At 43.6% G+C, this 18,752-nt stretch overlaps 1 protein-coding gene across 4 annotated transcripts in view; it reads left to right on the plus strand.

Moving 5' to 3' along the window:
* gse1b (Gse1 coiled-coil protein b) overlaps nucleotides 1–18,752 on the plus strand; it is a 115,283-nt gene that overhangs the window by 65,309 nt on the left and 31,222 nt on the right. The window contains exon 1 of one of the 4 annotated variants that reach the window (XM_054611051.1): nucleotides 8,208–8,384. The exons of 2 other annotated variants lie outside the window; for them this stretch is intronic. The gene's annotated coding sequence lies outside the window, so the exon portion shown is untranslated. Of the gene's footprint in view, nucleotides 1–8,207; nucleotides 8,385–11,972; nucleotides 12,052–18,752 lie in introns of those variants that run through there. One more of the 4 variants, XM_054611077.1, reaches the window with a different exon arrangement.

The following is an 18,752-nucleotide window of genomic DNA, read 5'->3' on the forward strand; positions in this document are numbered from 1 at the left end:
TGTTGACTGACAGCACCACACTAGATGGAGGTTTGATGTGTAATCGTGAGTTTAATTTGATAGTAGGATCATTTTTGTATCTGAAGATATTATTATTATTGTTTATAGAGAGAGCAACAATTACTGCACATTAAGGCTTTGTTAGATCAAAAAATTCATTACTGAAACGTACACTTCCCTGTCAACAGACACCAACTACACCCGATTCATAGGAGCCCGAACTGTCAGTTCTTGCAGTCATTACATACGTATCCCACATTACCCAAACATTAAGAGGAACTGCGCCTCAGCTGCATTGGGAGCCTCTACAAACGTCCAGAACTCCCTGAATGAAAAGCATCATTTGGCCTTAACACTTGTTGTAAGGCCTTGACATTTGGTCCACCTAAACAAAGCCCTCCTACCTTTCACTCCACCACACACAAACGTATCTCAGGCTGGTTAAATAAACAAGGCCACTTCAAAGCAGATCAGTGCCAACAGGCCTGAGAGGAGGGGAGGGAGGGAGGGACTGCAATACAGGAATGAATCAGGAGGGAGGGGGAGGGTGGAGGGATGTGTGAGCGTGACTGCTATTAATGGCCTAATAATGTATTTGGCTGTTTTGGCAGTTGTGAAAAGGGTGAAGGGGGGCAGAGGGTAAAGGAAAAGGGGTTGACAGCGTGTCACGGCAAGTTAAAAGCAAGCTGGGAGAAAAGAAAAAAGGCCTTGTTTGTTGGGCTAAATGCTGTAAATAACATCAGAGAGTGCAGCTAAATGGAAATCAATGCAATTACCCTATTAGCATGAGCTTGAACTCACACGGGGTGCTGCTACATCTCTCTCTCTCTCTCTCTCTCTCTCCCTCTCTTCATTTCCTCTACATGTATCACTCTGTGCAGGCAATATCTGCCAGACAAATCAGAAAAGCAGTACTTTAAATCATGGTGGTGTGTGTGTGTGTGTGTTCGCAGTGTTCAGTGTGGATGCGTCGAGTGGGCACGCTGGGTTGCCCCTGTTAACTCCACTGCAAGTGTAATGATTTTGTTTAGATTTGCATAACCCCCTTCATCCCCCCTTTTTTAATACCTTAGAATTGCGGGGGGAGATTATGCTGTTAAGTGGTAAGTCATAATTAGATAAATAATTGGTTTGGCTATCATCGTCCCTTTGCCATCTGTTTGAGGGTATGTGTGCGTGTGTGGGGGTGGGTGAAAAGATAGGGGCGTAAGCGTGTGTTTGTGAAAAGGGCGGGGATAATGGAAAAGAACCAGGGTTTTATGGATTATGTTTTAATTTTAAAAAATGATACACAAGTCACCAAAAAGATTGTCCTTGTAGTTTTACATAACACTCCCACTCTTCTTCATCAGTCCATTGGATCGCTCTCTTATACTGAGTGAATGTTAAGTTTAACTCCAGAAACATTGAGAATAAGTGATATCAGAGGCTACTTTCAAACTCAGAGACACACTGAAGTCCTTGTTTACAATAAAGTATCCAAGCTAAGAGCTGCTCCATCTGTTTAATTGATTTGTTTGCTGTCAAACTGTTGTTCTGTGATTGCCAGTCATTGCCATGATGTGTGTTAGAATGTGTTTTTCACAAATTTACAGGTGTTTATGGGTGTTTGTATGTGTAAAAACAACTCTTTGCTGTGTGCCTCCTTCATCTCACAGGTTTATTTTTTTCCTCCGTTCTTTACAGAAACACAGTCACATCTGCTGCTGACTGACATGCATTTGCATGTCTCCATCTGTACTGGCCCCAGCTCTTTCCTTTCCCCATTCTCTATTTGTAGCCTTCCTCCCTCCCTCCCTCTCTCTGCACCCTTTCCCCTTTCTTTATTCTTCTCTTTTCTCCTGTAAGACGGAAGGTAAAATAGTCATTTCTGTAACCTGCCTTTGGATCCCATATTCCCTCTCTTCATCTTTTTTTCTTTCTGGTGCCTCTGTCTGCTGCTGTATTGAGGGGAACAGGCGGTGGGGCTTCATCTCTACAATGAGAGTGAGGAGGGAACAATTTAATCTAATTAGCTGCTGAGATATTTTCCATAAAGAATCAACTCTTAACTAACTGCTGCTGCAATTAGGGCATGCAAGTATAGCATGAGAACAGAGGTACAATGATTGATCAAGTGCGTATGTGTACATGCATATTAGTATGCGTATGTATATTTTGTGCTTGTCTATGTTTGTGTGTTTTCACTTGGGCAAAGTGCTTCGTGGGTGAAAGGGTGTCTATGTGCTCTGAACATTCACACTGACAGCTAACAATTATGCTGCAGCCAGTGTGGCTAATAGAGGAGTGTACATTGTTAATTATGTCACAGCAGAGAGGTGGGAAGGTGGAATACATTTGAATAATGGGAGGAATGATATAACAACGGGCTTCTTAATCTTGGCCTTTTTGTGTGTGTAATGAAGGGTGTCTGTGGATGCCTGTGTCCACTCAGACCCAGGAGCCTTTCAAACATTCATAAAAATAAAACAAACACATATTTACCGTCCCCCACACACACACACACACACATACACACATCCTCTCTCTCACCCTCACACTCACACACACACCCACGGTAACATTGAGAGGCGTGAGAGGCGGAGGGTATGTCTAAGTAGTGCGCTCGTGCCTGGTTTTCCAGATCAATTATGTGTGGCTGGGTGATCGATGCGAGGGCTTAGCGGAGTGGAGAGAGCTAATGGGCAGGTCAGCGGCTCAGACACATCCTGGCTCCCCCTGCCTATTACCACTACGTCTGTTAATAGGCCTCACCACACTCCCCTGTTGCTCTCACACACACACACAAACACACACACACACACAAACACACACACACACACACACACACACACACACACACACACACACACACACACACACACACACACACACACACACACACACACACACACACACACACACACACACACACAGATGCTCGGATAGTAGGAGGAAGGCGAGGAGGGAACACAGCCAAGCGTGCTCTATCCACAGACCGACTCCCTACTACAGTCTTAACCCGTGTCTCTCTCACACATCTTCTTTTTCTCTCAGCTTTAGCTTCTTGTTCTGTTTTGTGCCCTTTGACTTGTTTTTTTTACAGCAAGGCTTTGAGGCTACACCATATGTTGATGCATATGTATGTATGTAAATAAGTGGAGGAGCAGATAAGCAGCATATTTAGAGCCATGTAAAGTAAGTATGAAAGAGATTACTCTGCAACCCTCATTTAATCTCCTCAAAGTCTTCTCTAGCTCACACAGGCTTGAAGACCGATCATCCCCTGCATTTCTAATTGGTTGAGGGATACGTAAGTGTCTTGCGATTGGTCTTGTTTGGCTGTCAGTCAGAAGGTGTCTGATGGCGTTCGGCTCTGAGACTGGGGTCTGGGTTAAAAGGTCAGGCAAGCAAAAAACTGCTCAGCACTAATTGACGTATACACGTTTTATTTCTTGTTGCTGCTGCTTTTTCTGTTTCAGTCAATGTTTGATGCAAACATAGTCCATTAGAAGTCCCAAATTTGGGATCTCAATATTCCATTTTTTTTTCAAAACTGTATTATTTATCTCTCTCTCTCTCTCTCTCTCTCTCTCTCTCTCTCTCTCTCTCTATCTATATATATATATAGAGAGAGAGAGAGAGAGAGAGAGAGAGAGAGAGAGAGAGAGAGATATTGTAATTCAGCAATATTTTACACAATATATTATGGCCTGAAAAAATACGTTCAAGAACGCTGGAAACGACTGTTTTGTTGGTCTTTTGTTTCAATATTTATATTGTATAAGTTTGTTGGCATATTCAAAATGTTGTGATCTGGTATTATGTTCTGAGGACATAGCTATGTGTTTAGTTAACAATTTCATGTTTATCACGGAAAATGAGTAACACTAATACACAATTTTAATCCTTCTCAAAGATAAGAAGTGTTGCAGGGAGATTTTATTAAATAGCATTAGACTATCTGTGCCTAATAAACTGGAAAATAAGTACATTTTCCTGTTGTTGCCACCTCTTGGTTTATCTTAATCAATTAAGATATCTTGCTTCAGTTAAATCATTTTTTTTCTAGAACTGTGGTTTAGGGTTACAAATAGACAAATCTTTAATCTTAGTTCAGGTTTCAACTAGATCACATTGAGAGCTGTAACGATTAGTGAATTAAGTAATTTGTTTAAAAATAAAGGCAACTATTTTGCCATTCATTAAAGCCATTTTATAGACAATTAATCAAGAAATTAATTGTCCTATTAATTGGTAATGAAAAGAATCATTAGCTGTAGCTCTATGCTTTCTTTCTGCTGGTATACTGACATCATTTTTCATATGTGTAGGACAGCTGTGCACAGCTGTGTGGTAACATAATGACGACAGCAGGTCGGTCAGCGAGGTAAAAAAAAAAGTAAAACGGGGGGTGAAACAGTGCAGGGCCTCACTCATCCTTTTTATTTCCCCCCTTATTTACCTTTTCTTTTCATCCATCCCTCTCTCTCTTTCTTGCTCAATCTGTCACTATGCTTAGCCCCGCTTCTGTGTTCCGTGTGGCATCTGATCTGCATGTTAATTACCTCTATTGCCTTAATTTAATATCTGCCTGGGAAGAATGTGGAACACACACCCCAGAGGTAAAGCATATGCCCTGCAAACCTCACTCTCACAAGCACATATGCTTGTATATGCAAAGACAAACACAAGGCCTATCGGTTTTCTTCTATGTTATTTTAGTGCTTCGTTGGATTGCTGGTTTGCTGAGGTGTTATGTGGGTGATGGAGGGAGGAGGCAAAGCCTTGCATAGTCTGGATAGAAGGCCCAGAGTAATAGGGGGCCCAGGCAGGATGTCCAGAAGGGGGGCTGAAGTCTTTTCTAACCCATCCTCTCTGAGTGTGTATCCCCATGGCGAAGGCTAAAAGCGCTGCCACTTGTCGTCCACATAATGGAGGCGAGGCAGGAGGTGGAAGGGGGGGGAGTTTTCGCCATTTGTCTTTGAGAGGGGCTGGGGAGTTCAAAAAGGAGGTGAAAGAGCCATTCTTTTTAGATGCCGTGGGGGAGGAAAGCGTGCATGCTTACACAGGGCAGGGCAATTCATCCACCAGACGCCCCTCTCCACCTTCAATGTACATACTGGCATGTACAACACGTATATGCTGACACACATATATTATGCAGACAATCTCATCCGCTGTACAACCAACCCTACACTACACTACACATCACTTTAGTAGGGAGAACTGGAGTGAGTTGTGAGTTCACAAGGTGTGTTATTCCATCATAGCTCTAATAATAAGAACCATTTTTTATTACCATCTTCCCAACACAGACCCACACACACACACACACACACACACACACACACACACACACACACACACACACACACACACACACACACACACACACACACACACACACACACACACAGACACACTCTCGCTCTCTTTCTCAGCCATGCAACAAGGCTGTGTCTCTAGTGGCTGATAGATTGTAATGAATGTAACAGCAGTCAGATCCTTCAAAAGCCTCTCAAAAGCTTAAGCCCCTTTATTAAATTAAGCTAACGATGCCTAAGGCCAGGTCCACTGCTGAGAGAGAGACAGAGAGACAGAGAGAGAGAGAGAGCGAGAAAGAGGAAGAGGTGGTGCATAGGGAGGTAAAGGCTGCAGAGATAAGGAGGCGGGGGGGAAGGCAATGTTAGGAACGAGGATATGAAATGGCAAGTAGTCAAATCAATGAGGGATGCTGGGAATGGGGTGCGTTTAGTATCAAAGAAAGGAGGTGGAGGCGGTAAAGGAGGGCTGGTGGAGGAGGACAGGAGGAGGAGAAGAGAATACCCTGCAGCCTCCCATCGTTGTACAGCAGTGCACCTGCGGCTCAGAAGAGGAATAGTAATTAGGAAAGGCTCGTTGTGGGAGATTCACAGTGCAAATGTGTATTTTTGAAAGTATGTAATGAAAACATAAATGTTTAACTACTCTGTTGACTTTTTAAATGGGTTCAGCATTGCAAAGCTTTTTTCAAACTATTAATGTTAATTTACATTGTGCAATTAAAGCTGAATCATTGTTATTTGCATGGGGAAGGAACGTTTTACAGGGAGTGTAGCATTTGTGATTCAGGTTTACCTGCACTATACATATTAATAAGCTTGTGTGGAGGGCTGACCTTGACTTAAAAGCTATAAGGCGACTAACAGTCACAGCATTTCTTTAATTTCTTTAATTTAATTACAGTATTTCTGTCGCTCAGATGCATGTAGTCATGCTGAATGATCTGATGCTTATTAAATACCAAAACATATTTCTGAATATTTATTGTGATCCCATAGATGTGCCTATTTTTTCTTGTAATGACATATCCCTAATACCAATGACTAATCACCAGAAATGACTAAAGACTAATAGCTCATTAGTGATCAGTGATAAAAAAAAAAAGACCATAAAAAATGACTAATTGACTTAAAATAATTGTCAACTAAGTCATTTTAATACCCAAATGACTGATTATTTGACTAATTGAACAGAAGGGGGCTGCCTTGGTGTCTAGCGATCTGTCCTGGGGGTAGCATGTGTACAGACAGCAGGCAGATCAGAGGCTGAGGTCTCGAGCTGCATCGTTAGTCAGGATACCTTGTCTACCTGCTCACTCTCTCGCTCTCTCTCTCGCAGGTCAGGTAGAGGTGAGGGATACACTATCACTTGGATGAAAGACAACACACGCAGGCATAATCACGAACAGCACAAATACAAGCACACACACACGTTAAGTCATGCTGCTTAAAGGGGAACGCTGTGTATGCTGGGTAGTGTTTCTTTCCTATGCTGTCCTTTCCTTATGTGAGCACGGAGAAGTGAGCTGTGGTATGAGACACTTTATTTATAATCAGGCCTGCATTTGATCTAATGCATCGCAGCAATTAGCTATTTACAGCACAATGTGAAAAGGGCCTCATCCCCGCTTCCTCCCCAGCCATCACCTGCTTAATCCTTATTTTCATCCTTGGCTTTAGGAGCACACACTGTCTTTACTGCTTACAAGTGTGGCTTTGATTTTACAGCCGGTGCAGTCTCTGGTATCTAATCCACAGTAAAACCATTGATAAGCCAGAGGGGAAGAGGTTGTCAGCTGAGGCTTCTCTGTGCTTTTGGTGGGTGACTGTCCCCTTGTGGACAATTGATGCAATTACTCTTCTTTTTATTAACCTACTGTATGTAATGTATGGTCATGCAATATTAGTAACGAGCAAAACAGAGCGGTCTTATTCTTCAATATCTGTTGGTTATTGCAAACTGTGGTTAAAGCTTAAGTTTCATCCAGATTTAATATATTTCATTTATGAACTGGTAAGTCACATGACCTCTAATAGCTTTTGGAGATACTAATATCACAACTGATCTAGTGTTATTGGTTTGGATGTATTATTGGAGAAGACAATAATGCAGCCTTCAGCAAGTTTAGTGTAACACACCACTGAGGACAAAGACACATAAATTATGCTGTGTATCTTTATGGCGTTACAGTAGGAATATATGTATTTCTTAAAACTGTTGCTTTGTATTTTGCGTGGTAGCTAAACAGAGCTGCAGAAAATGTATTAATTAACAATGAATTCGCTAATACCCCTTAATTATCCTCATTGATCTTAGAACCGCTCACTGTTCAGATCATTGCATTTTTAAAATCGAATAAGCTTTTGATTGGCATTGCGTGAGAAAGACAATCCATGTTAAAATAGGCAACACTGGATATTCAAATGAATGAAACCAAAAAAATCAATAATATGATCTGTCAAAACATAAATAACGCGGGCTAATTGTTGTTTTAGAAGAGTAGATGAATAAAGAATAGATGGCTATATATATTATATTATATTTCCCCCTTTTTTTATTTGTCATACTGAATTTGTAGATTTGTCACAGATTTGTGGTTATTTTAAATGAACAGGAAGTGACTCTCTCTCTCTCTCCTGGTTGGGGATGGACGGGACATTCTTTATCCCATTGGGGGGACGGGACGGGACGACAATGCGGGGTCAGCCCTGTGGTCCGGAGGCGTGACGGCGGTGGGGTGGGGGGTGGGGCGGGGAGCAGGTGCTTTTTACCCCCGCCCCCTCAGGCTTGTCTGTCTGTCTTGTCTGTCTGTCTGTCTGTCTGTCTGTCCGGCCCCCTGCCGGAGAGGAAGCCCCACCTCCCGGCTCCCAGCAGCCGGCCGCCTCTCTCCTCCTCTCCCCGGCGCTCTGCTGTGCTCTGCTCCGTCCCCGTGGCCACGCTCGGCGTCGGAGCTTCCTGCGTGACAACAAAGTGCAGACAGACTCTCTGTTCTCCACGGAGGATGGACCCGCGCGTCCCCCGCTAACGGAGGGAGAACGCGTTACTGGTTTAAACACTGGATTAGCCCGTACTTGTTTGCGGTGAGTAATTCCGTGTAAACCTGTGGTCATGTTTTCAAACCCGGAGCCTGTATTGTGTGAACGAGCACACGGTGAGGGTTCATGTTGAGGAAGTCATTGCGATATCGAGGAAACGGGTGCTAGTTTATTTATTTTTTTCTCTTTTTTTTTTTTTTTTTTTTTTTGTCGAAGGTCTGTGCCGAGCCCTTGTGTATGTCCGCGGGTGTGCGCGCATATGTGTGTGCGTTAATATGTGTGTGTGTGTGTGTGTGTGTGTGTGTGTGTGTGTGTGTGTGTGTGTGTGTGTGTGTGTGTGTGTGTGAAGGAGAGCGCGTCAGTGCTGCTGAAAGAGAAAGAAGGAGCCGCGATTCAAACTGTTTGTGTTATTATTGTTATCTGGTGTTTATATGCCGGCTTGTTACTTTTTTTTTTTTTTTTTTTTTTTTTTTTTTTTTTTTTTTTTTTTTTAATAAAGACAATCGTGTTTTAAAAATGCAGATTAGCCTTAAGGACTGAAAGGAATAGCGGGCGACCCCCACCCCCTCACATTAACTTCTTGCAACATTGTTCCTGGTGCGCTGTTGTGATTATGATGTAAAGCAAAGCCCACAGGGTTTCTGCTCGAGACAGTTACGCTCACTGTAGGCCCTTTTAATGTACAATTGTATTATTGGCTTTGCTTGGTCTGTAATTCGTAGTCAGTTACAAGTGAATGGAGAGCGTCCGGTCCGGACTGCTGCTGCTGCTGCAGATTAGTGACCACTGTCCATGAATGGGACGTTTTCTCTGTATAAATGTGACTGCGATAGTGACACATGGTGACCATTTGCTGCTCTCTGAGGTGAAGGCTCTGACCCCGTGTGTGTGTGTGTGTGTGTGTGTGTGTGTGTGTGTGTGTGTGTGTGTGTGTGTGTGTGTGTGTGTGTGTGTGTGTGTGTGTGTGTGTGTGTGTGTGTGTACACACGTGCGCGTGGCAGGTGGACCGTGTTGAATCACTTCCCACGCGCTCCTTCACTTTTTCTTGAACTCCAGGCGCACACAACAGCTGCTTCTGTAGAGACACACACACACACACACACACACACACACACACACACACACACACACACCTCTCGTGTTTAAAAAACGGGTCTACAAACACAGCCGTGAAGCAACAGGCTTTACTGAACAAACTGTGCTGTGGGTTGAGTTTATCTGCAGCCAGAAGGAGCCTTGATGTGTGTGTGTGTGTGTGTGTGTGTGTGTGTGTGTGTGTGTGTGTGTGTGTGTGTGTGTGTGTGTGTGTGTGTGTGTGTGTGTGTGTGTGTGTGTGTGTGTGTGTGTGTGTGTGTGTGTGTGTGTGTGTGTGTGTGTGTGTGTGTGTGTTAGTTAGCTGCTGCTGATAAGGTTGGCCATAACTGCACGCGCAGGGATTAGAGCCTCCTGGCTTTTATAGTGAGGCTGCCCTGTTGGTTTATTTAACAGCTACTGACTGGTGCTAGAAATAGGTTAATCATTACATGGGCATCAGTCTGCCATGTCAGATACCTGTGTGCTGTCATTTTTGGGCATATTGTTGTGTCCATTATTCTCTCACTGCTACTTGCATGTTATACAGACTGGTTTTCTCTCAAGTGCCCAAAATGTCTCAGAGCAGCACAAGGTTCAGAAAAATAAACTATGGGGACATTAAAAATACATGAGGGGAGGGGACACACTTATTTTCCCCAGTTGATACTGGGAGGCAATGGGAGGTGCTGTTGTTATTGTTGCTTCACTTGTGCTGACCCTACAGGTGGGGGTGGCGTTTCCTCTTCTCTTTTGCCACACACAGTCCCAAGAAACCACCACAAACAGAAGATTTCAACTTTTTATGGACATTGTTTTAGGATATTTTTTATTTTATTTCAATATAAAATTACGATAATTATCTTACTAAAGAGGCTATTTGGCCAGGTTTCTATCTGTAAGGTGCCAGCTTTCAAAATAGAAATTTTAATTGAAAAACATTGCCTGGAAACAGCTGTGAGGTGTGGATCTGGGAATTTAGTCACTTTGGACGTTTTTCCTCATGAACAGCTGGATGTAATATGACACACGGCCATTCTATCTTATGGTTTTCAATCACTATATGTATTTTGATGAAGGTCTTTTCTAGTTGTATTAGTGTTTCATCTTCTGTCTGAACTGTCCCATTTATGGTAATGGTAATGGACTGTACTTGTATAGCGCTTTTCTAGTCTTCCGACCACTCAAAGCGCATTTACATTACTAATCAATCACCCATTCACACCCATTCATACGCTGATGACAGGAGCTACCATGCAACCTGCCCATCAGGACCCTAACTAACATTCATACACATACATACACCGCAGGCACAGCCAATTTGGGGTTAAGTGTCTTGCCCAAGGACACATCGGCATGGACTGCCGGAGCCAGGGATCGAACCGCCTGATTGGAGGACTACCCTGCTCTCCACTGAGCCACAGCCGCCCCTTATGTCACACACTATGACTATTGCCATACAGGAAAACATCCATACGAACACACACACTTAACCCAGCATTTGACCTCTGACTGCTGTCACAGGTCAATCTCTGATTGCTGCGTTTCAGCATAATGTGTCATCATACTGATGTTAACATGATTTACATCTTCAGAAATCGTTAAGTGAACATTTAGAGAAAAGAGCAGTTGTTGTCATGCAATAGTTGTTTAGTAAGCGTGCCAGGGAGCTGCTAGATTAGAATAACTCACTGATTCAAGATATGTGAGGTACAAGTGATTTTGATTAATGGCATAAATGTGAACTGAAACTGGTTGGATATGATGGACACACTGTGTGGGCGATTTGTAATGTGTTTCAGTTGTGGCCCGCCTGCCTGCTATACTGTGCCTTTGTGTCACCCAACACCACATTATACTGTAGGGTCATATGAAATATCCTTAAGTGTTAAGCAGTTGTATACTGCATGCTTGTTGCAATAACACAACTTCTCTATGCGGTTTAGTTTATTTCCCCACCTGGTAGACATCCACTTTGCCCGGCATAATGTTGGAGAGCAAACAATAATACTGTCGTGGAAATTTCTCCAAAATGCTTTGACACATGCTTAAATTATTGACATGCAAACATCAACCAAGGGGTCAGAATTTACTTGATATATGCGAGTGTCATAGTAATAGCAAAAATACTTTTCCAGTGGCAGTAATCTTAGATCTGGATTACTTCTGAAATGCAAGAAAGTATTTTCATTCAAACAAACTCAGTAACATGGACAAACATAACCTGCTTGGTAGACGCTGCATAAGCTATTTCTAGGTGGATTTATTCTCCCTCCTCACATACTTACATGTGTCTGATGGTTCAGGACATGATAAGCGCGTAAGATTATTTATGCAAATCTTGCGCTGGGAGGAACAGAATTTCTCGCTTGTGAGCTGCCATTTAAAATTTATCGAATCCTGCATACTGTGATAGCGCCTATACCAGGCTGGCATGTTTTCAGGTGTCGTCGTCGTCCTGTTTGTCATGCTGCGGTAGCCTGCAGTGCTGTGAGTGTCTGGGGGCTAGACGGCAGCTGTGTTGAGCAGAGTGTTGGTGACAGTTTGTCTGTGGCAACAGCACCTGGCTCTGTTTAGAGAGTGATTAGGAGAGTCCCAAGCAGCTCCCCATGCTGTTTACACAAGGAGCCTGGAGTTAAAGGTGACCCACTTTGCATTTCCTTATCAACAGCCTCCATTGATAGCTTTGAATAGCACAGACTGTAGAGAGGCCTTTGCATGGGTTTACATGGTATTCTATTAGAGAGAATGGGATGTGTTTGACTGGGCGAGGCTTGGATTTGACTAGCATTACAACAATATCCTGAGGAAAATGTGGGTGCACAGTGCACACACCGCTCTCTTTTGTGTGTCAGGAAAGGTCTGCTGTGTGGTCTGCCAGTGTGATGGAAGCAAAACCACCGTTGGATATTTAGGAAATACAGGTTTTCCTCAGCCAACATGTCTCCATCTCTTGTATCTCTTCCATCTCTGTCTGCTTCTCTCTTTCACACTCTTGATCGCTCTTGTTCTCTTCCGCTGGCTTCCTAACTCTCCAGGTGCACCTGTTAGACTTCGTGGAAGACGGCCCTGTTTGATGCCTTTTCCCTTTTCTGGATCGCGAGAGCAAGTGTGAGTGATTGAGTTTGTCTAAACGTCCCCTACTGGGTGTAAAAACAGGTAGTAAAGGTAAGCTGTAAATGTGACGACCAGTGAAGACAGCTGAACAAACGGGTCATAAAGTATTTATCTGAAGGGCAGTCGAACAAAAAGTTTGTTGTGCAGTCAGACAGATTCACAGGTAGAGGAAGGAGACGTAAAGTAGATAGCTGTAGAACCAAAAACTTCCTTTGGCTCATTTATTTTCATGCCTACTGCGTTTTCTTTTTCTTCCATATTTCACTGATAAAGCTTCTTATCACTTTGTGGGTGTTTATGTGTGTGCGTGCGTGTGTGTGTGTTTGCGCTCTGTGTGTGAGAGCAAGCCTAACCTGCTCTGTAAACTTGGCCTTTGTAGAGACGCATGCATGTGTTCCTGCGTCGCCCAGCATTGCTGTTAAACACAACCTCATTTTCACCCCCAGGTTTTGTGTATATGCGTGTATTGTAATATTGTATATTCACCTGGTGATAAACCACATTCAATTATTGCTAGACAATTAATTGTACATACAATAAAAATTTTGAGAGCTCACACGAAACAGTAGCCTGATCTCTCGTGACAGCAGGGAAGAAGTCTGCAGGTAATGTAAACAAGGGCTGGTTCCCAATAGAAGCTGCATTATAAAAAAACTCATTTAAAGTTAGTTCCCTTATATCTGCTGTTGTTGACAAGTAGATGTTGCTTTTGTGAGAGTTTAATTGAGAATTTTGGTCTTTCTGTTTGCATGCTGTCCTTGAACTTATCTCATATACTTTGTGTACATACCACATACAGATAAGTAGTAAAAACAGTAACAGATCGTAGCTAGCATCTGCATTTCCCTGTTGATAGTAGTGGTATTAGTTGTAGTTTATTGAACGTGAAACTTTTTGGGAACACGCTGTAGATAATGTACACATCTCTTGTTCACTCTCGTATCTTCATCTGTGGTTGTGTATGGGTGTGTCAAGCAGATGTTAACAGGTGCTTAGTCACGTAATTTGACCCATTTCTCTTCAGGAGAGTTCCCTTTTTTTTTGGTTTCACTTTACTTATTTTTCCCTATTTCTTTAGACTTGGCTTGATTTATATCTTTTTTTTTTAATCTTGTTGTTTTCACACTTTGTTACTCTGTAAACATTTCTCTGTATTTTTGTTTGCCAAACTTGTTATTGTGTTTGTTGTGCCGCAAAAATGAAGCGCCAATGCAAGCTAGTTGAGTTGAGGCAGAGTCACGCTGTTCTTTCTTTGTTGTCATGAAGTCCCATGCTTCAGGAACCGTTCCCTGAACTGCATCGGCCACGTGCTTCTTTCATATCCAGTGGGATATGAGGAGCACACAGCACATTGCTCAGCAGTGGAGTAACTACCAGCAACATTTTCACAATGTAAACTTTGTTTTTAGAATAAAGCCAGTCTTGCTACATTCACCACACCATACCACACTAGATATCTTTAGATTATTTGTATTTTTCTGTAGCTGATGTTTGCTTCTGTCGTTTTCATACCTCAGGGCCTGATAAGCATTAGCCAAACAAACGCAACACAAGCAACATGAGAGCAGTAGATAAGGGAATCATACACACACTCAACACTGACCATACTTGACTATTGCCCTCACCAAATAGGGCCGCTTTCATTCAGCATTTTTGGTGTGTGTTCCTCTGCATGTATCATACTGTGTGTGGGTGTGGGTGTGTTGTCTATCTGTCTGGTCTTTGTGCTTTCTCCAGTCACACTCTCACCATATAACCCAGCATTGTGCTAAAGGCTACTCTTCAACAAAGGCCTTTTCTTTTGCTATCACATCATCATCTCTCTTTTCATTTCTATCTCCGTCTGCTTCTATCTCTCTCCAACATGTCTGTCTGTTTGTCTCACTCGCTTCCTCTGTTTCTTTCTCTCTCTGTAAGAGATATCTCTTATATATATCAGCTGACCGTCATATTGTGGTTGTCTGTTTGTTAACATGCTTCCTTGTGTATGAGGTCAAGGGCAAGAAGTGACGTTGGTTTTTGTTGCCATGTTTTTTAAGCAGCTCATGTACAGAGCTCCATGCCTATGTTGGTGGCGGCCACAGTCGCTATGTTAAACGTGCTCTCACAGAAGATCTAGTCGCCAGCTAGACTTTTTTTTTCTGGCTGGTATTTGCATTACTAAGGGATATCCATTTGGGCCACTCTTATGGAAATATTAAATCTGTTTATATCTCGTTTCACATCTTCCATATGTGTTGTTTCTCATATCAGTTCCACATTAACCTTATGTGCCACCCCTATGCAAAAATCTAAATACCTAAAATAGATACACAAGAAGGAAAAAGTCTGCATTAATGCCATTGCATGGCTTTCACATAGCATTAAATAGAAAATAGTTATGACATGCTTATAAATTGACTCTCATGCTGCTCACTGGGAGTGGACAGAAAACTTTTTTCTGTCCAAAAAACTAACTTTTCATTCCTCTGATATATGCTACAGAGAAGCAGGATATCATCCTATTTGAGAAGTTGGAACATGAAAAATTGGTGCAATACTTATTATTACTATTTCTGCTTGATTAATGACTGAAACTATTCATCAATAATCAAAATAATTCCCAATTATCTTCCGGTTGATCATTAATCGAATTATCATTGTGGCTCCACTTTAAGCCAAGGTCATGTGAAACCTATGGTAGCTGTGTTTCTTTTATCTTGGAATGAAATCTTGATTCATAGATACTGCCTGTGTAGACTTGGGAAGTCATGAGGATTTGTGCTTTGGAAAGAATGGGTCATTCATTTGTCAGCACAGAGCACATTCATTTTAGGCCCTGATTTCGTGGGGTTGCACACATTCCACTGGTCCAGATAACAACCAAGCAATACCAATGCTGAAATTGATTGTAAGCCTACACTAGAGCTATTAGGAATAATCTTGTTTGACCCTTAAAGGGTTGTAAAATAATCAAATGCTTTCACTGAGCTGCAAAAAGCTAGTCCAATACTTGAAACTTAAAAGCATAAAGGCCACCACGGGTCTCAGCTCTGTGGCCAACAGAAACCTTGTCGTTGTGGCTATTCGCTGAGACTTGTGTCCATGGTGACGGCGGGTTGTCTTCCGCTCGCCTGGAGGCAATGGGTTCACTCATCAGTCCATACAACATCCACACATTCAGACGTACACATACATGTACAAGCAGGAACACACACTAATTATACCAATTACAAGATTACAACAGGGCAACTCTCAGCAACCAGACCCTGCTACGGAAAGTCAAGTTGCTGCTCTCTCTCTGTGTGTGTGTGTGTGTGTGTGTGTGTGTGTGTGTGTGTGTGTGTGTGTGTGTGTGTGTGTGTGTGTGTGTGTGTGTGTGTGTGTGTGTGTGTGTGTGTGTGTGTGTGCGTGTGCGTGTGCGTGTGTGTGGAGCCGCTTGGGAGTCAGGGCCCATGCAGAGCACTTGGAGTGCTAATTAGGCAACCACAACCCAGCAGAGTACATCACAGAGAGAAAGAGAGGATGGAGGGGGGAGAGAGAGGTTGAACAGAGGATGAAGTGAGGGGTACATGTAGGGGAGCTGGCAAAAACAGTGCTCATCTCCTGAGGAGAGAGAGACACACAGAGAGACAGTTGAAAGATGATGATAACTGAAATATGTTGCATGCAATGATGTCCCCAGGCTCTAAGAGCTTTACAGTACAGAACAATGCAATTTATCCTCTGTGTGGGCTGTCTGCACCAAACGGCATCACAGGTACAGCAACCCGTGAAAAGCTCCATGGCGGATCCTTCTTTGTTCGTCTTTGCTTCTATTTGCGCTACGAGTTCATGCGAGAATTCTGCAACATCTGTCGTATCTCCCTGCCCTGCTGGGAAGAGCCACACACTGCCACCTTCCTCCCATCTCTGTAGCAGGTGAGGTTGATTAAAACAGACAGTCGACAGGACCCGGTGATGATGATGATAGTGAGTCAGAGCTGACTCCCTACCTTCTCTCTCAGTCAAAACAGCTGGGCTAGGGCTGAAGCTGGCCCTCTCATCAGGGGAGAGACAAGACTGTGTCCCCCCTCAGCGAGAGGCTACAGAGGGCACAGCCACACAGACAGCAGCTTGACTCCTGGAGCACAGACCACAAAGAGCCAGAGACACAGACAGAGGGCTTGTGTGTGTGCGTGTGCGTGTGCGTGTGTGTGTGTGTGTGTGTGTGTGTGTGTGTGTGTGTGTGTGTGTGTGTGTGTGTGTGTGTGTGTGTGTGTGTGTGTGTGTGTGTGTGTGTGTGTGTGTGTGTGTGTGTGTGTGTGTGTGTGTGTGTGTGTGCGTGTGTTCACACTCTCTAAGCAGCACCGTGAAGCTTAACCAGACTGTTCTGTCATACGCCCACGCTGGTGTCTCAGAGAACACAGCCACACTCTCCCCAGATGATATGCGTGCGAGCGCACACACGCATACATATACACACACACACACACGCACAACCCTAGCAACCCCTACCACAGCCGCTATGTAATTAACAGACAGAGGAAATGGCGCTGTTGGGGTGGGTGAGTCGGATGCAGGGAGGAGGAGAGAGGGAGAAAATCATCCCAGCTCGTGCCTACCCTCAAGACACAATCTGCTTCTCTGTGTCTGTGTGTGTTGGATAATAAAAGAGAGGAAGGCGAGGAGAGGGAGAGAGATGCTGGCTGGCCCTTTTGAAATCTCTGGGTTTGGGGGGGAGAGGAGAAGTAAGAGGTGAGGAATGAATAATAAGGTGTGCGCCCACATACACAGCTGTATCATTTAAAGCCACACAAGGTAAAATACAGGAAGACTGCTCCCTTTGCTATTTGCACAGAGGTGTGTTTGTGTGTGCGTGTGTGTGTGTGTGTGTGTTGAAGACCGTGACGGTGAGCCAGGTCAGAAGGAGATGTACTCTGTTCTCTGCTGTAGCTACATAATGGAGGCCTGCTGTATAATGACAGCTCAGACACAGGCAATACTCGCTGGCTCCCTTTTGGCTTCTTGATTGATATCTCTCTCTCTCTCTCTCTCCCCCTCTCTCCCCCCCCCCCCCCCCCATCTCTTGTTTCCCTTTTCTTTTCCCTCCTTTCTTCTTTTCTCTCTCATTTACCAGTGGAATCGTTGCCTTTGATTCGGCTGCTCTGTAGCCACTGTGCTGCCGTTTCAGGATTTCTCTGATATTAGGATTTCTCTTTGGTGTGGAGTGAAAGAGATGGCACGCATGCGCACAGACATGCACTCAAAAAGGTGTGCTAACACTCGCACACACACTCACACATACACATCCGTTCTACAGTGCCCGAGGCTAGTTTGCCATCTCATCTCAGAAGTCAAACAAACCTGGAACTACCAGAGCAGGTTTATCCTGGTGTGTGTGTGTGTGTGTGTGTGTGCGTGTGCGCGTGCACATTTGCAAGTTTGTGTGTTTTCAAGGCACATGACCATAGTATTAGTGTGAATGAACATTTACGGACGCTCTTGAGGGTTGGTTCCTGCTCTCCTGTTCGCTTTTTGGAATGCCTGCCTGTCCAGCTTGAAGATTCTCTTTTGTTCTTTTATCAAAACCTCAACGGCTGCTACGGGTAAAGTACCTGAGTCATATTAATAAACAGTATAGCACTTACTTGTTGAGTTTGGCTGCCACAGATGAATGTTTCCTGCTGTCACTCTGTCAGTAGGTGTCATTTTTTTAAGCTCACTTTAGGTCAAAACACTCCCCTGATGTGGCTGTGGTTATGGCTATAATGCCCATGTTACATCCTGTTTTGCTAGGTTGGTTTCAACAACATTGCAGCATCTCTGGTATTTTAAGCGCCCACCTTCTTTAATCTCTGTCTTTAGTAGAAGTCTGCTCACGCTGAACTTCTAACATACCTTCCTCCCATCCTTTTGACCGCCCTGTTGGCACGTATTCAGTCAGTCAACCGTTCATGATGACATGTACTCATAAAGCCGACTCAAAATCCCCTCTGTGTCTGTGCTGAGCTACTTACAGCAGGTCATTTCAGCAGGCTGGATGTTTGAACCTGTGTCCTCTGGTTGAAGTATACGCTTTCCCAGTGAGTCATGCCTCCATTTTTAAAAAACCTGCGCTCTGCTATCACGAGCAACTGTGATCATAGTTCATGATCTGAGGGGGTTTCCTCTTATCTTCGACAAGATGGCATGGTAAAAAGTGTTGCTTATCTTGATGATGTGGAGGCTTGCTGGTCTACAAACTGCAGTAAACGTATGTTGCCT

This window comes from Anoplopoma fimbria, chromosome 2 (genome assembly GCF_027596085.1).
Source record: "Anoplopoma fimbria isolate UVic2021 breed Golden Eagle Sablefish chromosome 2, Afim_UVic_2022, whole genome shotgun sequence".
Lineage (NCBI taxonomy): Eukaryota > Metazoa > Chordata > Actinopteri > Perciformes > Anoplopomatidae > Anoplopoma > Anoplopoma fimbria.